The 15,371-nt window shown below is 51.0% G+C and overlaps 22 non-coding genes across 22 annotated transcripts; 7 read left to right on the top strand and 15 right to left on the bottom strand.

Moving 5' to 3' along the window:
• Positions 1 to 50: 50 nt before the first annotated feature.
• trnam-cau (transfer RNA methionine (anticodon CAU)) lies at positions 51 to 123 on the bottom strand. Its single transcript has one exon. It is a non-coding gene; the product is annotated as a tRNA-Met (tRNA).
• A 590-nt stretch (positions 124 to 713) lies between these two features.
• On the bottom strand, positions 714 to 784 carry trnag-gcc (transfer RNA glycine (anticodon GCC)). The gene has a single exon. It is a non-coding gene; the product is annotated as a tRNA-Gly (tRNA).
• A 122-nt stretch (positions 785 to 906) lies between these two features.
• On the top strand, positions 907 to 978 carry trnae-cuc (transfer RNA glutamic acid (anticodon CUC)). Its single transcript has one exon. It is a non-coding gene; the product is annotated as a tRNA-Glu (tRNA).
• A 1,185-nt stretch (positions 979 to 2,163) lies between these two features.
• On the bottom strand, positions 2,164 to 2,236 carry trnam-cau (transfer RNA methionine (anticodon CAU)). The gene has a single exon. It is a non-coding gene; the product is annotated as a tRNA-Met (tRNA).
• A 590-nt stretch (positions 2,237 to 2,826) lies between these two features.
• On the bottom strand, positions 2,827 to 2,897 carry trnag-gcc (transfer RNA glycine (anticodon GCC)). The gene has a single exon. It is a non-coding gene; the product is annotated as a tRNA-Gly (tRNA).
• Positions 2,898 to 3,019: 122 nt separating this feature from the next.
• trnae-cuc (transfer RNA glutamic acid (anticodon CUC)) lies at positions 3,020 to 3,091 on the top strand. Its single transcript has one exon. It is a non-coding gene; the product is annotated as a tRNA-Glu (tRNA).
• A 1,185-nt stretch (positions 3,092 to 4,276) lies between these two features.
• trnam-cau (transfer RNA methionine (anticodon CAU)) lies at positions 4,277 to 4,349 on the bottom strand. The gene has a single exon. It is a non-coding gene; the product is annotated as a tRNA-Met (tRNA).
• Positions 4,350 to 4,939: 590 nt separating this feature from the next.
• Positions 4,940 to 5,010, bottom strand: trnag-gcc (transfer RNA glycine (anticodon GCC)). The gene has a single exon. It is a non-coding gene; the product is annotated as a tRNA-Gly (tRNA).
• A 122-nt stretch (positions 5,011 to 5,132) lies between these two features.
• Positions 5,133 to 5,204, top strand: trnae-cuc (transfer RNA glutamic acid (anticodon CUC)). The gene has a single exon. It is a non-coding gene; the product is annotated as a tRNA-Glu (tRNA).
• Positions 5,205 to 6,389: 1,185 nt separating this feature from the next.
• Positions 6,390 to 6,462, bottom strand: trnam-cau (transfer RNA methionine (anticodon CAU)). Its single transcript has one exon. It is a non-coding gene; the product is annotated as a tRNA-Met (tRNA).
• Positions 6,463 to 7,052: 590 nt separating this feature from the next.
• Positions 7,053 to 7,123, bottom strand: trnag-gcc (transfer RNA glycine (anticodon GCC)). The gene has a single exon. It is a non-coding gene; the product is annotated as a tRNA-Gly (tRNA).
• Positions 7,124 to 7,245: 122 nt separating this feature from the next.
• trnae-cuc (transfer RNA glutamic acid (anticodon CUC)) lies at positions 7,246 to 7,317 on the top strand. Its single transcript has one exon. It is a non-coding gene; the product is annotated as a tRNA-Glu (tRNA).
• Positions 7,318 to 8,488: 1,171 nt separating this feature from the next.
• trnam-cau (transfer RNA methionine (anticodon CAU)) lies at positions 8,489 to 8,561 on the bottom strand. The gene has a single exon. It is a non-coding gene; the product is annotated as a tRNA-Met (tRNA).
• A 590-nt stretch (positions 8,562 to 9,151) lies between these two features.
• trnag-gcc (transfer RNA glycine (anticodon GCC)) lies at positions 9,152 to 9,222 on the bottom strand. The gene has a single exon. It is a non-coding gene; the product is annotated as a tRNA-Gly (tRNA).
• Positions 9,223 to 9,344: 122 nt separating this feature from the next.
• On the top strand, positions 9,345 to 9,416 carry trnae-cuc (transfer RNA glutamic acid (anticodon CUC)). The gene has a single exon. It is a non-coding gene; the product is annotated as a tRNA-Glu (tRNA).
• Positions 9,417 to 10,601: 1,185 nt separating this feature from the next.
• trnam-cau (transfer RNA methionine (anticodon CAU)) lies at positions 10,602 to 10,674 on the bottom strand. Its single transcript has one exon. It is a non-coding gene; the product is annotated as a tRNA-Met (tRNA).
• Positions 10,675 to 11,264: 590 nt separating this feature from the next.
• On the bottom strand, positions 11,265 to 11,335 carry trnag-gcc (transfer RNA glycine (anticodon GCC)). The gene has a single exon. It is a non-coding gene; the product is annotated as a tRNA-Gly (tRNA).
• A 122-nt stretch (positions 11,336 to 11,457) lies between these two features.
• trnae-cuc (transfer RNA glutamic acid (anticodon CUC)) lies at positions 11,458 to 11,529 on the top strand. Its single transcript has one exon. It is a non-coding gene; the product is annotated as a tRNA-Glu (tRNA).
• Positions 11,530 to 12,714: 1,185 nt separating this feature from the next.
• Positions 12,715 to 12,787, bottom strand: trnam-cau (transfer RNA methionine (anticodon CAU)). Its single transcript has one exon. It is a non-coding gene; the product is annotated as a tRNA-Met (tRNA).
• A 590-nt stretch (positions 12,788 to 13,377) lies between these two features.
• On the bottom strand, positions 13,378 to 13,448 carry trnag-gcc (transfer RNA glycine (anticodon GCC)). The gene has a single exon. It is a non-coding gene; the product is annotated as a tRNA-Gly (tRNA).
• Positions 13,449 to 13,570: 122 nt separating this feature from the next.
• Positions 13,571 to 13,642, top strand: trnae-cuc (transfer RNA glutamic acid (anticodon CUC)). The gene has a single exon. It is a non-coding gene; the product is annotated as a tRNA-Glu (tRNA).
• Positions 13,643 to 14,827: 1,185 nt separating this feature from the next.
• trnam-cau (transfer RNA methionine (anticodon CAU)) lies at positions 14,828 to 14,900 on the bottom strand. The gene has a single exon. It is a non-coding gene; the product is annotated as a tRNA-Met (tRNA).
• Positions 14,901 to 15,371: the final 471 nt, after the last annotated feature.

Here is a 15,371-nt window from a genome sequence, read left to right on the forward strand (position 1 = left end):
ATGGGTAGAAGAGGTACAAAATGGATGGACCAACTCTGTACCAAAACACCTGCCTCGTGTGAGGCTCGAACTCACGACCTTCAGATTATGAGACTGACGCGCTGCCTACTGCGCCAACGAGGCTGACAGGGAACCTGAAAATGGACGATTTCTCGCAGCTGCACAGAAATGAAATTCAGCTTGGCCAAACAAAGGTGAGTCCCCAGGTATTTAAGCCCTGAACGGGTTTTGGAGGTGAAGAGTGCCACAGGAGATCCTAAAAACGGTGTTTTGACCCAGCTCCGGCTTACCTGAAAGGGACAAGCGGTAGACAATGGATGGGTTGCCTTTGCCACGTACTGTGTATCAAGCGAGGCTCAAGACACCATCTTCCCCCAAAACGGACCATTCTTCTTTTGTCTCGTAGTGCCGTCTTAAGTTAAATTCCTTAATTACAGCCACATTAGCTCCACTAATAAGACACACGGGTTTACCAGCAATGCCTGTAAACATATATTCAGTCACCCACTGGCGCTGGCAGGCGACAATTCTAAGTCTGCCAATTGTCCCGCCACTGTCCAAAGTCTCCTCTCAACAACATCTTGACTTAATGCAGATACGATGTCCAACCCAAGTTTGGTTTGCACAGGCTTCTTGTTCCAAATCTTGATGCCGTCTGGCCGTGACCGAGAACAAACTTAATGCCCCCCAAGACCCCACGCATAAAGGAACCGTGCATTGGCCGGGAATCGAACCCGGGTCTCCCGCGTGGCAGGCGAGAATTCTACCACTGAACCACCAATGCTCACACACGTGGCAGTTTTCTCAACGAATTCGCGCCATTGCCCAAGCGCTCCTCTCGAGGCGCAGCGGAAAATGTAGCCCGATACACCCACGCGTCACTCATCAAGACACCTCTGTGGCAGCTCCCTGATGGTCTAGTGGTCAGGATTCGGCGCTCTCACCGCCGCGGCCCGGGTTCGATTCCCGGTCAGGGAAACTGTGTTTTGCCCCACCTCCGCCTTACCCGAAAGGGACAAGCGGTAGACAATGGATGGGTTGCCTTTGCCACGTACTGTGTATCAAGAGAGCCTCAAGGCACCATCTCCCCCCAAAACGGACCATTCCTTGAAGCCGTCAACAAATGAAGCAGAGTTGCCAGTTCTTCAAGCCCAGGATGAGCTGCCGTCTTGGAGGTGAAGGGTGTGACAGGACATCCAAAAAATGTGTGGCCGAACTGCGCATCAAAACATGCCTCCCGTGAGGATAGAGCTCAACACCGCCAGTTTTCGAGACTTGCGCATGGCAGGCGACAATTCTGCCGCTGAGCTAACAACCCTTGCATGTCCGCCAATTGTCCCGCTGAATTCGCGCTACTGTCCAAACTCTCCTCTCCAGACGCTTAAAATGGATGCACAAACTCTGCCACGTACTGCGCATCAAAGCACATCGCTTGCGTGAGGCTACAAGTCACTACCTTCTGATTTCGTGATTCACATGTGGCAGGCGACAGTTCTAACGCTCAGCCACCAGCCCTTACAAGTCTGCCAATTGTCTCGTCGAATTCGCGCCACTCTCCAAAGTCTACTCTCAACAACATCTTGACTTAATGCAGATACGATGTCCAACCCAAGTTTGGTTTGCATAGACTTCTTGTTCCAACTTAACAGTCAGGCAAGAATGACTTCAAATTATCCCTCTCCATGGACCCTGTTGGCAAAGGAACTCCAGGCAACCTCCAGAGACTCAGCTCGGGAGCTGCTGATAACCAATTATCAGCCCTTGTTCATCCGCTTCCAATGCAAAGACATTCCTAACCCTACCTGGACAAAGTGTCCTAGAAGAAATAACAGGTAGGAGTCATTTGGGAGCCAACGTGTGGTGCCCCGCAATTCTGACCTGAGAAAAGAAAGAGGAATTGTGGTGAAAGTTGGATGAAGTGGTTTCAGAGGGCCGGCACACATCCATAGGGGAGGATCGCCTGCCACGTGTGAGTCTTGAAATCAAACAGATGGGAAGGCTTTCCACGGTCAATGGCAGAATGATTTGGATTGATCCCTGTTCTAGATCTCGCATCGGAGGAGGCTGAAAATCCACTACAAAGGAGTGGTTCTAAGGCTCCAGCGTCCTCGAAATGGGTAGAAGAGGTACAAAATGGATGGACCAACTCTGTACCAAAACACCTGCCTCGTGTGAGGCTCGAACTCACGACCTTCAGATTATGAGACTGACGCGCTGCCTACTGCGCCAACGAGGCTGACAGGGAACCTGAAAATGGACGATTTCTCGCAGCTGCACAGAAATGAAATTCAGCTTGGCCAAACAAAGGTGAGTCCCCAGGTATTTAAGCCCTGAACGGGTTTTGGAGGTGAAGAGTGCCACAGGAGATCCTAAAAACGGTGTTTTGACCCAGCTCCGGCTTACCTGAAAGGGACAAGCGGTAGACAATGGATGGGTTGCCTTTGCCACGTACTGTGTATCAAGCGAGGCTCAAGACACCATCTTCCCCCAAAACGGACCATTCTTCTTTTGTCTCGTAGTGCCGTCTTAAGTTAAATTCCTTAATTACAGCCACATTAGCTCCACTAATAAGACACACGGGTTTACCAGCAATGCCTGTAAACATATATTCAGTCACCCACTGGCGCTGGCAGGCGACAATTCTAAGTCTGCCAATTGTCCCGCCACTGTCCAAAGTCTCCTCTCAACAACATCTTGACTTAATGCAGATACGATGTCCAACCCAAGTTTGGTTTGCACAGGCTTCTTGTTCCAAATCTTGATGCCGTCTGGCCGTGACCGAGAACAAACTTAATGCCCCCCAAGACCCCACGCATAAAGGAACCGTGCATTGGCCGGGAATCGAACCCGGGTCTCCCGCGTGGCAGGCGAGAATTCTACCACTGAACCACCAATGCTCACACACGTGGCAGTTTTCTCAACGAATTCGCGCCATTGCCCAAGCGCTCCTCTCGAGGCGCAGCGGAAAATGTAGCCCGATACACCCACGCGTCACTCATCAAGACACCTCTGTGGCAGCTCCCTGATGGTCTAGTGGTCAGGATTCGGCGCTCTCACCGCCGCGGCCCGGGTTCGATTCCCGGTCAGGGAAACTGTGTTTTGCCCCACCTCCGCCTTACCCGAAAGGGACAAGCGGTAGACAATGGATGGGTTGCCTTTGCCACGTACTGTGTATCAAGAGAGCCTCAAGGCACCATCTCCCCCCAAAACGGACCATTCCTTGAAGCCGTCAACAAATGAAGCAGAGTTGCCAGTTCTTCAAGCCCAGGATGAGCTGCCGTCTTGGAGGTGAAGGGTGTGACAGGACATCCAAAAAATGTGTGGCCGAACTGCGCATCAAAACATGCCTCCCGTGAGGATAGAGCTCAACACCGCCGGTTTTCGAGACTTGCGCATGGCAGGCGACAATTCTACCGCTGAGCTAACAACCCTTGCATGTCCGCCAATTGTCCCGCTGAATTCGCGCTACTGTCCAAACTCTCCTCTCCAGACGCTTAAAATGGATGCACAAACTCTGCCACGTACTGCGCATCAAAGCACATCGCTTGCGTGAGGCTACAAGTCACTACCTTCTGATTTCGTGATTCACATGTGGCAGGCGACAGTTCTAACGCTCAGCCACCAGCCCTTACAAGTCTGCCAATTGTCTCGTCGAATTCGCGCCACTCTCCAAAGTCTACTCTCAACAACATCTTGACTTAATGCAGATACGATGTCCAACCCAAGTTTGGTTTGCATAGACTTCTTGTTCCAACTTAACAGTCAGGCAAGAATGACTTCAAATTATCCCTCTCCATGGACCCTGTTGGCAAAGGAACTCCAGGCAACCTCCAGAGACTCAGCTCGGGAGCTGCTGATAACCAATTATCAGCCCTTGTTCATCCGCTTCCAATGCAAAGACATTCCTAACCCTACCTGGACAAAGTGTCCTAGAAGAAATAACAGGTAGGAGTCATTTGGGAGCCAACGTGTGGTGCCCCGCAATTCTGACCTGAGAAAAGAAAGAGGAATTGTGGTGAAAGTTGGATGAAGTGGTTTCAGAGGGCCGGCACACATCCATAGGGGAGGATCGCCTGCCACGTGTGAGTCTTGAAATCAAACAGATGGGAAGGCTTTCCACGGTCAATGGCAGAATGATTTGGATTGATCCCTGTTCTAGATCTCGCATCGGAGGAGGCTGAAAATCCACTACAAAGGAGTGGTTCTAAGGCTCCAGCGTCCTCGAAATGGGTAGAAGAGGTACAAAATGGATGGACCAACTCTGTACCAAAACACCTGCCTCGTGTGAGGCTCGAACTCACGACCTTCAGATTATGAGACTGACGCGCTGCCTACTGCGCCAACGAGGCTGACAGGGAACCTGAAAATGGACGATTTCTCGCAGCTGCACAGAAATGAAATTCAGCTTGGCCAAACAAAGGTGAGTCCCCAGGTATTTAAGCCCTGAACGGGTTTTGGAGGTGAAGAGTGCCACAGGAGATCCTAAAAACGGTGTTTTGACCCAGCTCCGGCTTACCTGAAAGGGACAAGCGGTAGACAATGGATGGGTTGCCTTTGCCACGTACTGTGTATCAAGCGAGGCTCAAGACACCATCTTCCCCCAAAACGGACCATTCTTCTTTTGTCTCGTAGTGCCGTCTTAAGTTAAATTCCTTAATTACAGCCACATTAGCTCCACTAATAAGACACACGGGTTTACCAGCAATGCCTGTAAACATGTATTCAGTCAACCACTGGCGCTGGCAGGCGACAATTCTAAGTCTGCCAATTGTCCCGCCACTGTCCAAAGTCTCCTCTCAACAACATCTTGACTTAATGCAGATACGATGTCCAACCCAAGTTTGGTTTGCACAGGCTTCTTGTTCCAAATCTTGATGCCGTCTGGCCGTGACCGAGAACAAACTTAATGCCCCCCAAGACCCCACGCATAAAGGAACCGTGCATTGGCCGGGAATCGAACCCGGGTCTCCCGCGTGGCAGGCGAGAATTCTACCACTGAACCACCAATGCTCACACACGTGGCAGTTTTCTCAACGAATTCGCGCCATTGCCCAAGCGCTCCTCTCGAGGCGCAGCGGAAAATGTAGCCCGATACACCCACGCGTCACTCATCAAGACACCTCTGTGGCAGCTCCCTGATGGTCTAGTGGTCAGGATTCAGCGCTCTCACCGCCGCGGCCCGGGTTCGATTCCCGGTCAGGGAAACTGTGTTTTGCCCCACCTCCGCCTTACCCGAAAGGGACAAGCGGTAGACAATGGATGGGTTGCCTTTGCCACGTACTGTGTATCAAGAGAGCCTCAAGGCACCATCTCCCCCCAAAACGGACCATTCCTTGAAGCCGTCAACAAATGAAGCAGAGTTGCCAGTTCTTCAAGCCCAGGATGAGCTGCCGTCTTGGAGGTGAAGGGTGTGACAGGACATCCAAAAAATGTGTGGCCGAACTGCGCATCAAAACATGCCTCCCGTGAGGATAGAGCTCAACACCGCCAGTTTTCGAGACTTGCGCATGGCAGGCGACAATTCTGCCGCTGAGCTAACAACCCTTGCATGTCCGCCAATTGTCCCGCTGAATTCGCGCTACTGTCCAAACTCTCCTCTCCAGACGCTTAAAATGGATGCACAAACTCTGCCACGTACTGCGCATCAAAGCACATCGCTTGCGTGAGGCTACAAGTCACTACCTTCTGATTTCGTGATTCACATGTGGCAGGCGACAGTTCTAACGCTCAGCCACCAGCCCTTACAAGTCTGCCAATTGTCTCGTCGAATTCGCGCCACTCTCCAAAGTCTACTCTCAACAACATCTTGACTTAATGCAGATACGATGTCCAACCCAAGTTTGGTTTGCATAGACTTCTTGTTCCAACTTAACAGTCAGGCAAGAATGACTTCAAATTATCCCTCTCCATGGACCCTGTTGGCAAAGGAACTCCAGGCAACCTCCAGAGACTCAGCTCGGGAGCTGCTGATAACCAATTATCAGCCCTTGTTCATCCGCTTCCAATGCAAAGACATTCCTAACCCTACCTGGACAAAGTGTCCTAGAAGAAATAACAGGTAGGAGTCATTTGGGAGCCAACGTGTGGTGCCCCGCAATTCTGACCTGAGAAAAGAAAGAGGAATTGTGGTGAAAGTTGGATGAAGTGGTTTCAGAGGGCCGGCACACATCCATAGGGGAGGATCGCCTGCCACGTGTGAGTCTTGAAATCAAACAGATGGGAAGGCTTTCCACGGTCAATGGCAGAATGATTTGGATTGATCCCTGTTCTAGATCTCGCATCGGAGGAGGCTGAAAATCCACTACAAAGGAGTGGTTCTAAGGCTCCAGCGTCCTCGAAATGGGTAGAAGAGGTACAAAATGGATGGACCAACTCTGTACCAAAACACCTGCCTCGTGTGAGGCTCGAACTCACGACCTTCAGATTATGAGACTGACGCGCTGCCTACTGCGCCAACGAGGCTGACAGGGAACCTGAAAATGGACGATTTCTCGCAGCTGCACAGAAATGAAATTCAGCTTGGCCAAACAAAGGTGAGTCCCCAGGTATTTAAGCCCTGAACGGGTTTTGGAGGTGAAGAGTGCCACAGGAGATCCTAAAAACGGTGTTTTGACCCAGCTCCGGCTTACCTGAAAGGGACAAGCGGTAGACAATGGATGGGTTGCCTTTGCCACGTACTGTGTATCAAGCGAGGCTCAAGACACCATCTTCCCCCAAAACGGACCATTCTTCTTTTGTCTCGTAGTGCCGTCTTAAGTTAAATTCCTTAATTACAGCCACATTAGCTCCACTAATAAGACACACGGGTTTACCAGCAATGCCTGTAAACATATATTCAGTCACCCACTGGCGCTGGCAGGCGACAATTCTAAGTCTGCCAATTGTCCCGCCACTGTCCAAAGTCTCCTCTCAACAACATCTTGACTTAATGCAGATACGATGTCCAACCCAAGTTTGGTTTGCACAGGCTTCTTGTTCCAAATCTTGATGCCGTCTGGCCGTGACCGAGAACAAACTTAATGCCCCCCAAGACCCCACGCATAAAGGAACCGTGTATTGGCCGGGAATCGAACCCGGGTCTCCCGCGTGGCAGGCGAGAATTCTACCACTGAACCACCAATGCTCACACACGTGGCAGTTTTCTCAACGAATTCGCGCCATTGCCCAAGCGCTCCTCTCGAGGCGCAGCGGAAAATGTAGCCCGATACACCCACGCGTCACTCATCAAGACACCTCTGTGGCAGCTCCCTGATGGTCTAGTGGTCAGGATTCGGCGCTCTCACCGCCGCGGCCCGGGTTCGATTCCCGGTCAGGGAAACTGTGTTTTGCCCCACCTCCGCCTTACCCGAAAGGGACAAGCGGTAGACAATGGATGGGTTGCCTTTGCCACGTACTGTGTATCAAGAGAGCCTCAAGGCACCATCTCCCCCCAAAACGGACCATTCCTTGAAGCCGTCAACAAATGAAGCAGAGTTGCCAGTTCTTCAAGCCCAGGATGAGGTGAAGGGTGTGACAGGACATCCAAAAAATGTGTGGCCGAACTGCGCATCAAAACATGCCTCCCGTGAGGATAGAGCTCAACACCGCCAGTTTTCGAGACTTGCGCATGGCAGGCGACAATTCTGCCGCTGAGCTAACAACCCTTGCATGTCCGCCAATTGTCCCGCTGAATTCGCGCTACTGTCCAAACTCTCCTCTCCAGACGCTTAAAATGGATGCACAAACTCTGCCACGTACTGCGCATCAAAGCACATCGCTTGCGTGAGGCTACAAGTCACTACCTTCTGATTTCGTGATTCACATGTGGCAGGCGACAGTTCTAACGCTCAGCCACCAGCCCTTACAAGTCTGCCAATTGTCTCGTCGAATTCGCGCCACTCTCCAAAGTCTACTCTCAACAACATCTTGACTTAATGCAGATACGATGTCCAACCCAAGTTTGGTTTGCATAGACTTCTTGTTCCAACTTAACAGTCAGGCAAGAATGACTTCAAATTATCCCTCTCCATGGACCCTGTTGGCAAAGGAACTCCAGGCAACCTCCAGAGACTCAGCTCGGGAGCTGCTGATAACCAATTATCAGCCCTTGTTCATCCGCTTCCAATGCAAAGACATTCCTAACCCTACCTGGACAAAGTGTCCTAGAAGAAATAACAGGTAGGAGTCATTTGGGAGCCAACGTGTGGTGCCCCGCAATTCTGACCTGAGAAAAGAAAGAGGAATTGTGGTGAAAGTTGGATGAAGTGGTTTCAGAGGGCCGGCACACATCCATAGGGGAGGATCGCCTGCCACGTGTGAGTCTTGAAATCAAACAGATGGGAAGGCTTTCCACGGTCAATGGCAGAATGATTTGGATTGATCCCTGTTCTAGATCTCGCATCGGAGGAGGCTGAAAATCCACTACAAAGGAGTGGTTCTAAGGCTCCAGCGTCCTCGAAATGGGTAGAAGAGGTACAAAATGGATGGACCAACTCTGTACCAAAACACCTGCCTCGTGTGAGGCTCGAACTCACGACCTTCAGATTATGAGACTGACGCGCTGCCTACTGCGCCAACGAGGCTGACAGGGAACCTGAAAATGGACGATTTCTCGCAGCTGCACAGAAATGAAATTCAGCTTGGCCAAACAAAGGTGAGTCCCCAGGTATTTAAGCCCTGAACGGGTTTTGGAGGTGAAGAGTGCCACAGGAGATCCTAAAAACGGTGTTTTGACCCAGCTCCGGCTTACCTGAAAGGGACAAGCGGTAGACAATGGATGGGTTGCCTTTGCCACGTACTGTGTATCAAGCGAGGCTCAAGACACCATCTTCCCCCAAAACGGACCATTCTTCTTTTGTCTCGTAGTGCCGTCTTAAGTTAAATTCCTTAATTACAGCCACATTAGCTCCACTAATAAGACACACGGGTTTACCAGCAATGCCTGTAAACATATATTCAGTCACCCACTGGCGCTGGCAGGCGACAATTCTAAGTCTGCCAATTGTCCCGCCACTGTCCAAAGTCTCCTCTCAACAACATCTTGACTTAATGCAGATACGATGTCCAACCCAAGTTTGGTTTGCACAGGCTTCTTGTTCCAAATCTTGATGCCGTCTGGCCGTGACCGAGAACAAACTTAATGCCCCCCAAGACCCCACGCATAAAGGAACCGTGCATTGGCCGGGAATCGAACCCGGGTCTCCCGCGTGGCAGGCGAGAATTCTACCACTGAACCACCAATGCTCACACACGTGGCAGTTTTCTCAACGAATTCGCGCCATTGCCCAAGCGCTCCTCTCGAGGCGCAGCGGAAAATGTAGCCCGATACACCCACGCGTCACTCATCAAGACACCTCTGTGGCAGCTCCCTGATGGTCTAGTGGTCAGGATTCGGCGCTCTCACCGCCGCGGCCCGGGTTCGATTCCCGGTCAGGGAAACTGTGTTTTGCCCCACCTCCGCCTTACCCGAAAGGGACAAGCGGTAGACAATGGATGGGTTGCCTTTGCCACGTACTGTGTATCAAGAGAGCCTCAAGGCACCATCTCCCCCCAAAACGGACCATTCCTTGAAGCCGTCAACAAATGAAACAGAGTTGCCAGTTCTTCAAGCCCAGGATGAGCTGCCGTCTTGGAGGTGAAGGGTGTGACAGGACATCCAAAAAATGTGTGGCCGAACTGCGCATCAAAACATGCCTCCCGTGAGGATAGAGCTCAACACCGCCAGTTTTCGAGACTTGCGCATGGCAGGCGACAATTCTGCCGCTGAGCTAACAACCCTTGCATGTCCGCCAATTGTCCCGCTGAATTCGCGCTACTGTCCAAACTCTCCTCTCCAGACGCTTAAAATGGATGCACAAACTCTGCCACGTACTGCGCATCAAAGCACATCGCTTGCGTGAGGCTACAAGTCACTACCTTCTGATTTCGTGATTCACATGTGGCAGGCGACAGTTCTAACGCTCAGCCACCAGCCCTTACAAGTCTGCCAATTGTCTCGTCGAATTCGCGCCACTCTCCAAAGTCTACTCTCAACAACATCTTGACTTAATGCAGATACGATGTCCAACCCAAGTTTGGTTTGCATAGACTTCTTGTTCCAACTTAACAGTCAGGCAAGAATGACTTCAAATTATCCCTCTCCATGGACCCTGTTGGCAAAGGAACTCCAGGCAACCTCCAGAGACTCAGCTCGGGAGCTGCTGATAACCAATTATCAGCCCTTGTTCATCCGCTTCCAATGCAAAGACATTCCTAACCCTACCTGGACAAAGTGTCCTAGAAGAAATAACAGGTAGGAGTCATTTGGGAGCCAACGTGTGGTGCCCCGCAATTCTGACCTGAGAAAAGAAAGAGGAATTGTGGTGAAAGTTGGATGAAGTGGTTTCAGAGGGCCGGCACACATCCATAGGGGAGGATCGCCTGCCACGTGTGAGTCTTGAAATCAAACAGATGGGAAGGCTTTCCACGGTCAATGGCAGAATGATTTGGATTGATCCCTGTTCTAGATCTCGCATCGGAGGAGGCTGAAAATCCACTACAAAGGAGTGGTTCTAAGGCTCCAGCGTCCTCGAAATGGGTAGAAGAGGTACAAAATGGATGGACCAACTCTGTACCAAAACACCTGCCTCGTGTGAGGCTCGAACTCACGACCTTCAGATTATGAGACTGACGCGCTGCCTACTGCGCCAACGAGGCTGACAGGGAACCTGAAAATGGACGATTTCTCGCAGCTGCACAGAAATGAAATTCAGCTTGGCCAAACAAAGGTGAGTCCCCAGGTATTTAAGCCCTGAACGGGTTTTGGAGGTGAAGAGTGCCACAGGAGATCCTAAAAACGGTGTTTTGACCCAGCTCCGGCTTACCTGAAAGGGACAAGCGGTAGACAATGGATGGGTTGCCTTTGCCACGTACTGTGTATCAAGCGAAGCTCAAGACACCATCTTCCCCCAAAACGGACCATTCTTCTTTTGTCTCGTAGTGCCGTCTTAAGTTAAATTCCTTAATTACAGCCACATTAGCTCCACTAATAAGACACACGGGTTTACCAGCAATGCCTGTAAACATATATTCAGTCACCCACTGGCGCTGGCAGGCAACAATTCTAAGTCTGCCAATTGTCCCGCCACTGTCCAAAGTCTCCTCTCAACAACATCTTGACTTAATGCAGATACGATGTCCAACCCAAGTTTGGTTTGCACAGGCTTCTTTTTCCAAATCTTGATGCCGTCTGGCCGTGACCGAGAACAAACTTAATGCCCCCCAAGACCCCACGCATAAAGGAACCGTGCATTGGCCGGGAATCGAACCCGGGTCTCCCGCGTGGCAGGCGAGAATTCTACCACTGAACCACCAATGCTCACACACGTGGCAGTTTTCTCAACGAATTCGCGCCATTGCCCAAGCGCTCCTCTCGAGGCGCAGCGGAAAATGTAGCCCGATACACCCACGCGTCACTCATCAAGACACCTCTGTGGCAGCTCCCTGATGGTCTAGTGGTCAGGATTCGGCGCTCTCACCGCCGCGGCCCGGGTTCGATTCCCGGTCAGGGAAACTGTGTTTTGCCCCACCTCCGCCTTACCCGAAAGGGACAAGCGGTAGACAATGGATGGGTTGCCTTTGCCACGTACTGTGTATCAAGAGAGCCTCAAGGCACCATCTCCCCCCAAAACGGACCATTCCTTGAAGCCGTCAACAAATGAAGCAGAGTTGCCAGTTCTTCAAGCCCAGGATGAGCTGCCGTCTTGGAGGTGAAGGGTGTGACAGGACATCCAAAAAATGTGTGGCCGAACTGCGCATCAAAACATGCCTCCCGTGAGGATAGAGCTCAACACCGCCAGTTTTCGAGACTTGCGCATGGCAGGCGACAATTCTACCGCTGAGCTAACAACCCTTGCATGTCCGCCAATTGTCCCGCTGAATTCGCGCTACTGTCCAAACTCTCCTCTCCAGACGCTTAAAATGGATGCACAAACTCTGCCACGTACTGCGCATCAAAGCACATCGCTTGCGTGAGGCTACAAGTCACTACCTTCTGATTTCGTGATTCACATGTGGCAGGCGACAGTTCTAACGCTCAGCCACCAGCCCTTACAAGTCTGCCAATTGTCTCGTCGAATTCGCGCCACTCTCCAAAGTCTACTCTCAACAACATCTTGACTTAATGCAGATACGATGTCCAACCCAAGTTTGGTTTGCATAGACTTCTTGTTCCAACTTAACAGTCAGGCAAGAATGACTTCAAATTATCCCTCTCCATGGACCCTGTTGGCAAAGGAACTCCAGGCAACCTCCAGAGACTCAGCTCGGGAGCTGCTGATAACCAATTATCAGCCCTTGTTCATCCGCTTCCAATGCAAAGACATTCCTAACCCTACCTGGACAAAGTGTCCTAGAAGAAATAACAGGTAGGAGTCATTTGGGAGCCAACGTGTGGTGCCCCGCAATTCTGACCTGAGAAAAGAAAGAGGAATTGTGGTGAAAGTTGGATGAAGTGGTTTCAGAGGGCCGGCACACATCCATAGGGGAGGATCGCCTGCCACGTGTGAGTCTTGAAATCAAACAGATGGGAAGGCTTTCCACGGTCAATGGCAGAATGATTTGGATTGATCCCTGTTCTAGATCTCGCATCGGAGGAGGCTGAAAATCCACTACAAAGGAGTGGTTCTAAGGCTCCAGCGTCCTCGAAATGGGTAGAAGAGGTACAAAATGGATGGACCAACTCTGTACCAAAACACCTGCCTCGTGTGAGGCTCGAACTCACGACCTTCAGATTATGAGACTGACGCGCTGCCTACTGCGCCAACGAGGCTGACAGGGAACCTGAAAATGGACGATTTCTCGCAGCTGCACAGAAATGAAATTCAGCTTGGCCAAACAAAGGTGAGTCCCCAGGTATTTAAGCCCTGAACGGGTTTTGGAGGTGAAGAGTGCCACAGGAGATCCTAAAAACGGTGTTTTGACCCAGCTCCGGCTTACCTGAAAGGGACAAGCGGTAGACAATGGATGGGTTGCCTTTGCCACGTACTGTGTATCAAGCGAGGCTCAAGACACCATCTTCCCCCAAAACGGACCATTCTTCTTTTGTCTCGTAGTGCCGTCTTAAGTTAAATTCCTTAATTACAGCCACATTAGCTCCACTAATAAGACACACGGGTTTACCAGCAATGCCTGTAAACATATATTCAGTCACCCACTGGCGCTGGCAGGCGACAATTCTAAGTCTGCCAATTGTCCCGCCACTGTCCAAAGTCTCCTCTCAACAACATCTTGACTTAATGCAGATACGATGTCCAACCCAAGTTTGGTTTGCACAGGCTTCTTGTTCCAAATCTTGATGCCGTCTGGCCGTGACCGAGAACAAACTTAATGCCCCCCAAGACCCCACGCATAAAGGAACCGTGCATTGGCTGGGAATCGAACCCGGGTCTCCCGCGTGGCAGGCGAGAATTCTACCACTGAACCACCAATGCTCACACACGTGGCAGTTTTCTCAACGAATTCGCGCCATTGCCCAAGCGCTCCTCTCGAGGCGCAGCGGAAAATGTAGCCCGATACACCCACGCGTCACTCATCAAGACACCTCTGTGGCAGCTCCCTGATGGTCTAGTGGTCAGGATTCGGCGCTCTCACCGCCGCGGCCCGGGTTCGATTCCCGTTCAGGGAAACTGTGTTTTGCCCCACCTCCGCCTTACCCGAAAGGGACAAGCGGTAGACAATGGATGGGTTGCCTTTGCCACGTACTGTGTATCAAGAGAGCCTCAAGGCACCATCTCCCCCCAAAACGGACCATTCCTTGAAGCCGTCAACAAATGAAGCAGAGTTGCCAGTTCTTCAAGCCCAGGATGAGCTGCCGTCTTGGAGGTGAAGGGTGTGACAGGACATCCAAAAAATGTGTGGCCGAACTGCGCATCAAAACATGCCTCCCGTGAGGATAGAGCTCAACACCGCCAGTTTTCGAGACTTGCGCATGGCAGGCGACAATTCTGCCGCTGAGCTAACAACCCTTGCATGTCCGCCAATTGTCCCGCTGAATTCGCGCTACTGTCCAAACTCTCCTCTCCAGACGCTTAAAATGGATGCACAAACTCTGCCACGTACTGCGCATCAAAGCACATCGCTTGCGTGAGGCTACAAGTCACTACCTTCTGATTTCGTGATTCACATGTGGCAGGCGACAGTTCTAACGCTCAGCCACCAGCCCTTACAAGTCTGCCAATTGTCTCGTCGAATTCGCGCCACTCTCCAAAGTCTACTCTCAACAACATCTTGACTTAATGCAGATACGATGTCCAACCCAAGTTTGGTTTGCATAGACTTCTTGTTCCAACTTAACAGTCAGGCAAGAATGACTTCAAATTATCCCTCTCCATGGACCCTGTTGGCAAAGGAACTCCAGGCAACCTCCAGAGACTCAGCTCGGGAGCTGCTGATAACCAATTATCAGCCCTTGTTCATCCGCTTCCAATGCAAAGACATTCCTAACCCTACCTGGACAAAGTGTCCTAGAAGAAATAACAGGTAGGAGTCATTTGGGAGCCAACGTGTGGTGCCCCGCAATTCTGACCTGAGAAAAGAAAGAGGAATTGTGGTGAAAGTTGGATGAAGTGGTTTCAGAGGGCCGGCACACATCCATAGGGGAGGATCGCCTGCCACGTGTGAGTCTTGAAATCAAACAGATGGGAAGGCTTTCCACGGTCAATGGCAGAATGATTTGGATTGATCCCTGTTCTAGATCTCGCATCGGAGGAGGCTGAAAATCCACTACAAAGGAGTGGTTCTAAGGCTCCAGCGTCCTCGAAATGGGTAGAAGAGGTACAAAATGGATGGACCAACTCTGTACCAAAACACCTGCCTCGTGTGAGGCTCGAACTCACGACCTTCAGATTATGAGACTGACGCGCTGCCTACTGCGCCAACGAGGCTGACAGGGAACCTGAAAATGGACGATTTCTCGCAGCTGCACAGAAATGAAATTCAGCTTGGCCAAACAAAGGTGAGTCCCCAGGTATTTAAGCCCTGAACGGGTTTTGGAGGTGAAGAGTGCCACAGGAGATCCTAAAAACGGTGTTTTGACCCAGCTCCGGCTTACCTGAAAGGGACAAGCGGTAGACAATGGATGGGTTGCCTTTGCCACGTACTGTGTATCAAGCGAGGCTCAAGACACCATCTTCCCCCAAAACGGACCATTCTTCTTTTGTCTCGTAGTGCCGTCTTAAGTTAAATTCCTTAATTACAGCCACATTAGCTCCACTAATAAGACACACGGGTTTACCAGCAATGCCTGTAAACATATATTCAGTCACCCACTGGCGCTGGCAGGCGACAATTCTAAGTCTGCCAATTGTCCCGCCACTGTCCAAAGTCTCCTCTCAACAACATCTTGACTTAATGCA

This window comes from Copadichromis virginalis, linkage group LG23 (assembly GCF_057382275.1).
Source record: "Copadichromis virginalis isolate Kocher_CV1m ecotype Utaka linkage group LG23, C_Virginalis_male_GT1.1, whole genome shotgun sequence".
NCBI classification, from domain to species: domain Eukaryota; kingdom Metazoa; phylum Chordata; class Actinopteri; order Cichliformes; family Cichlidae; genus Copadichromis; species Copadichromis virginalis.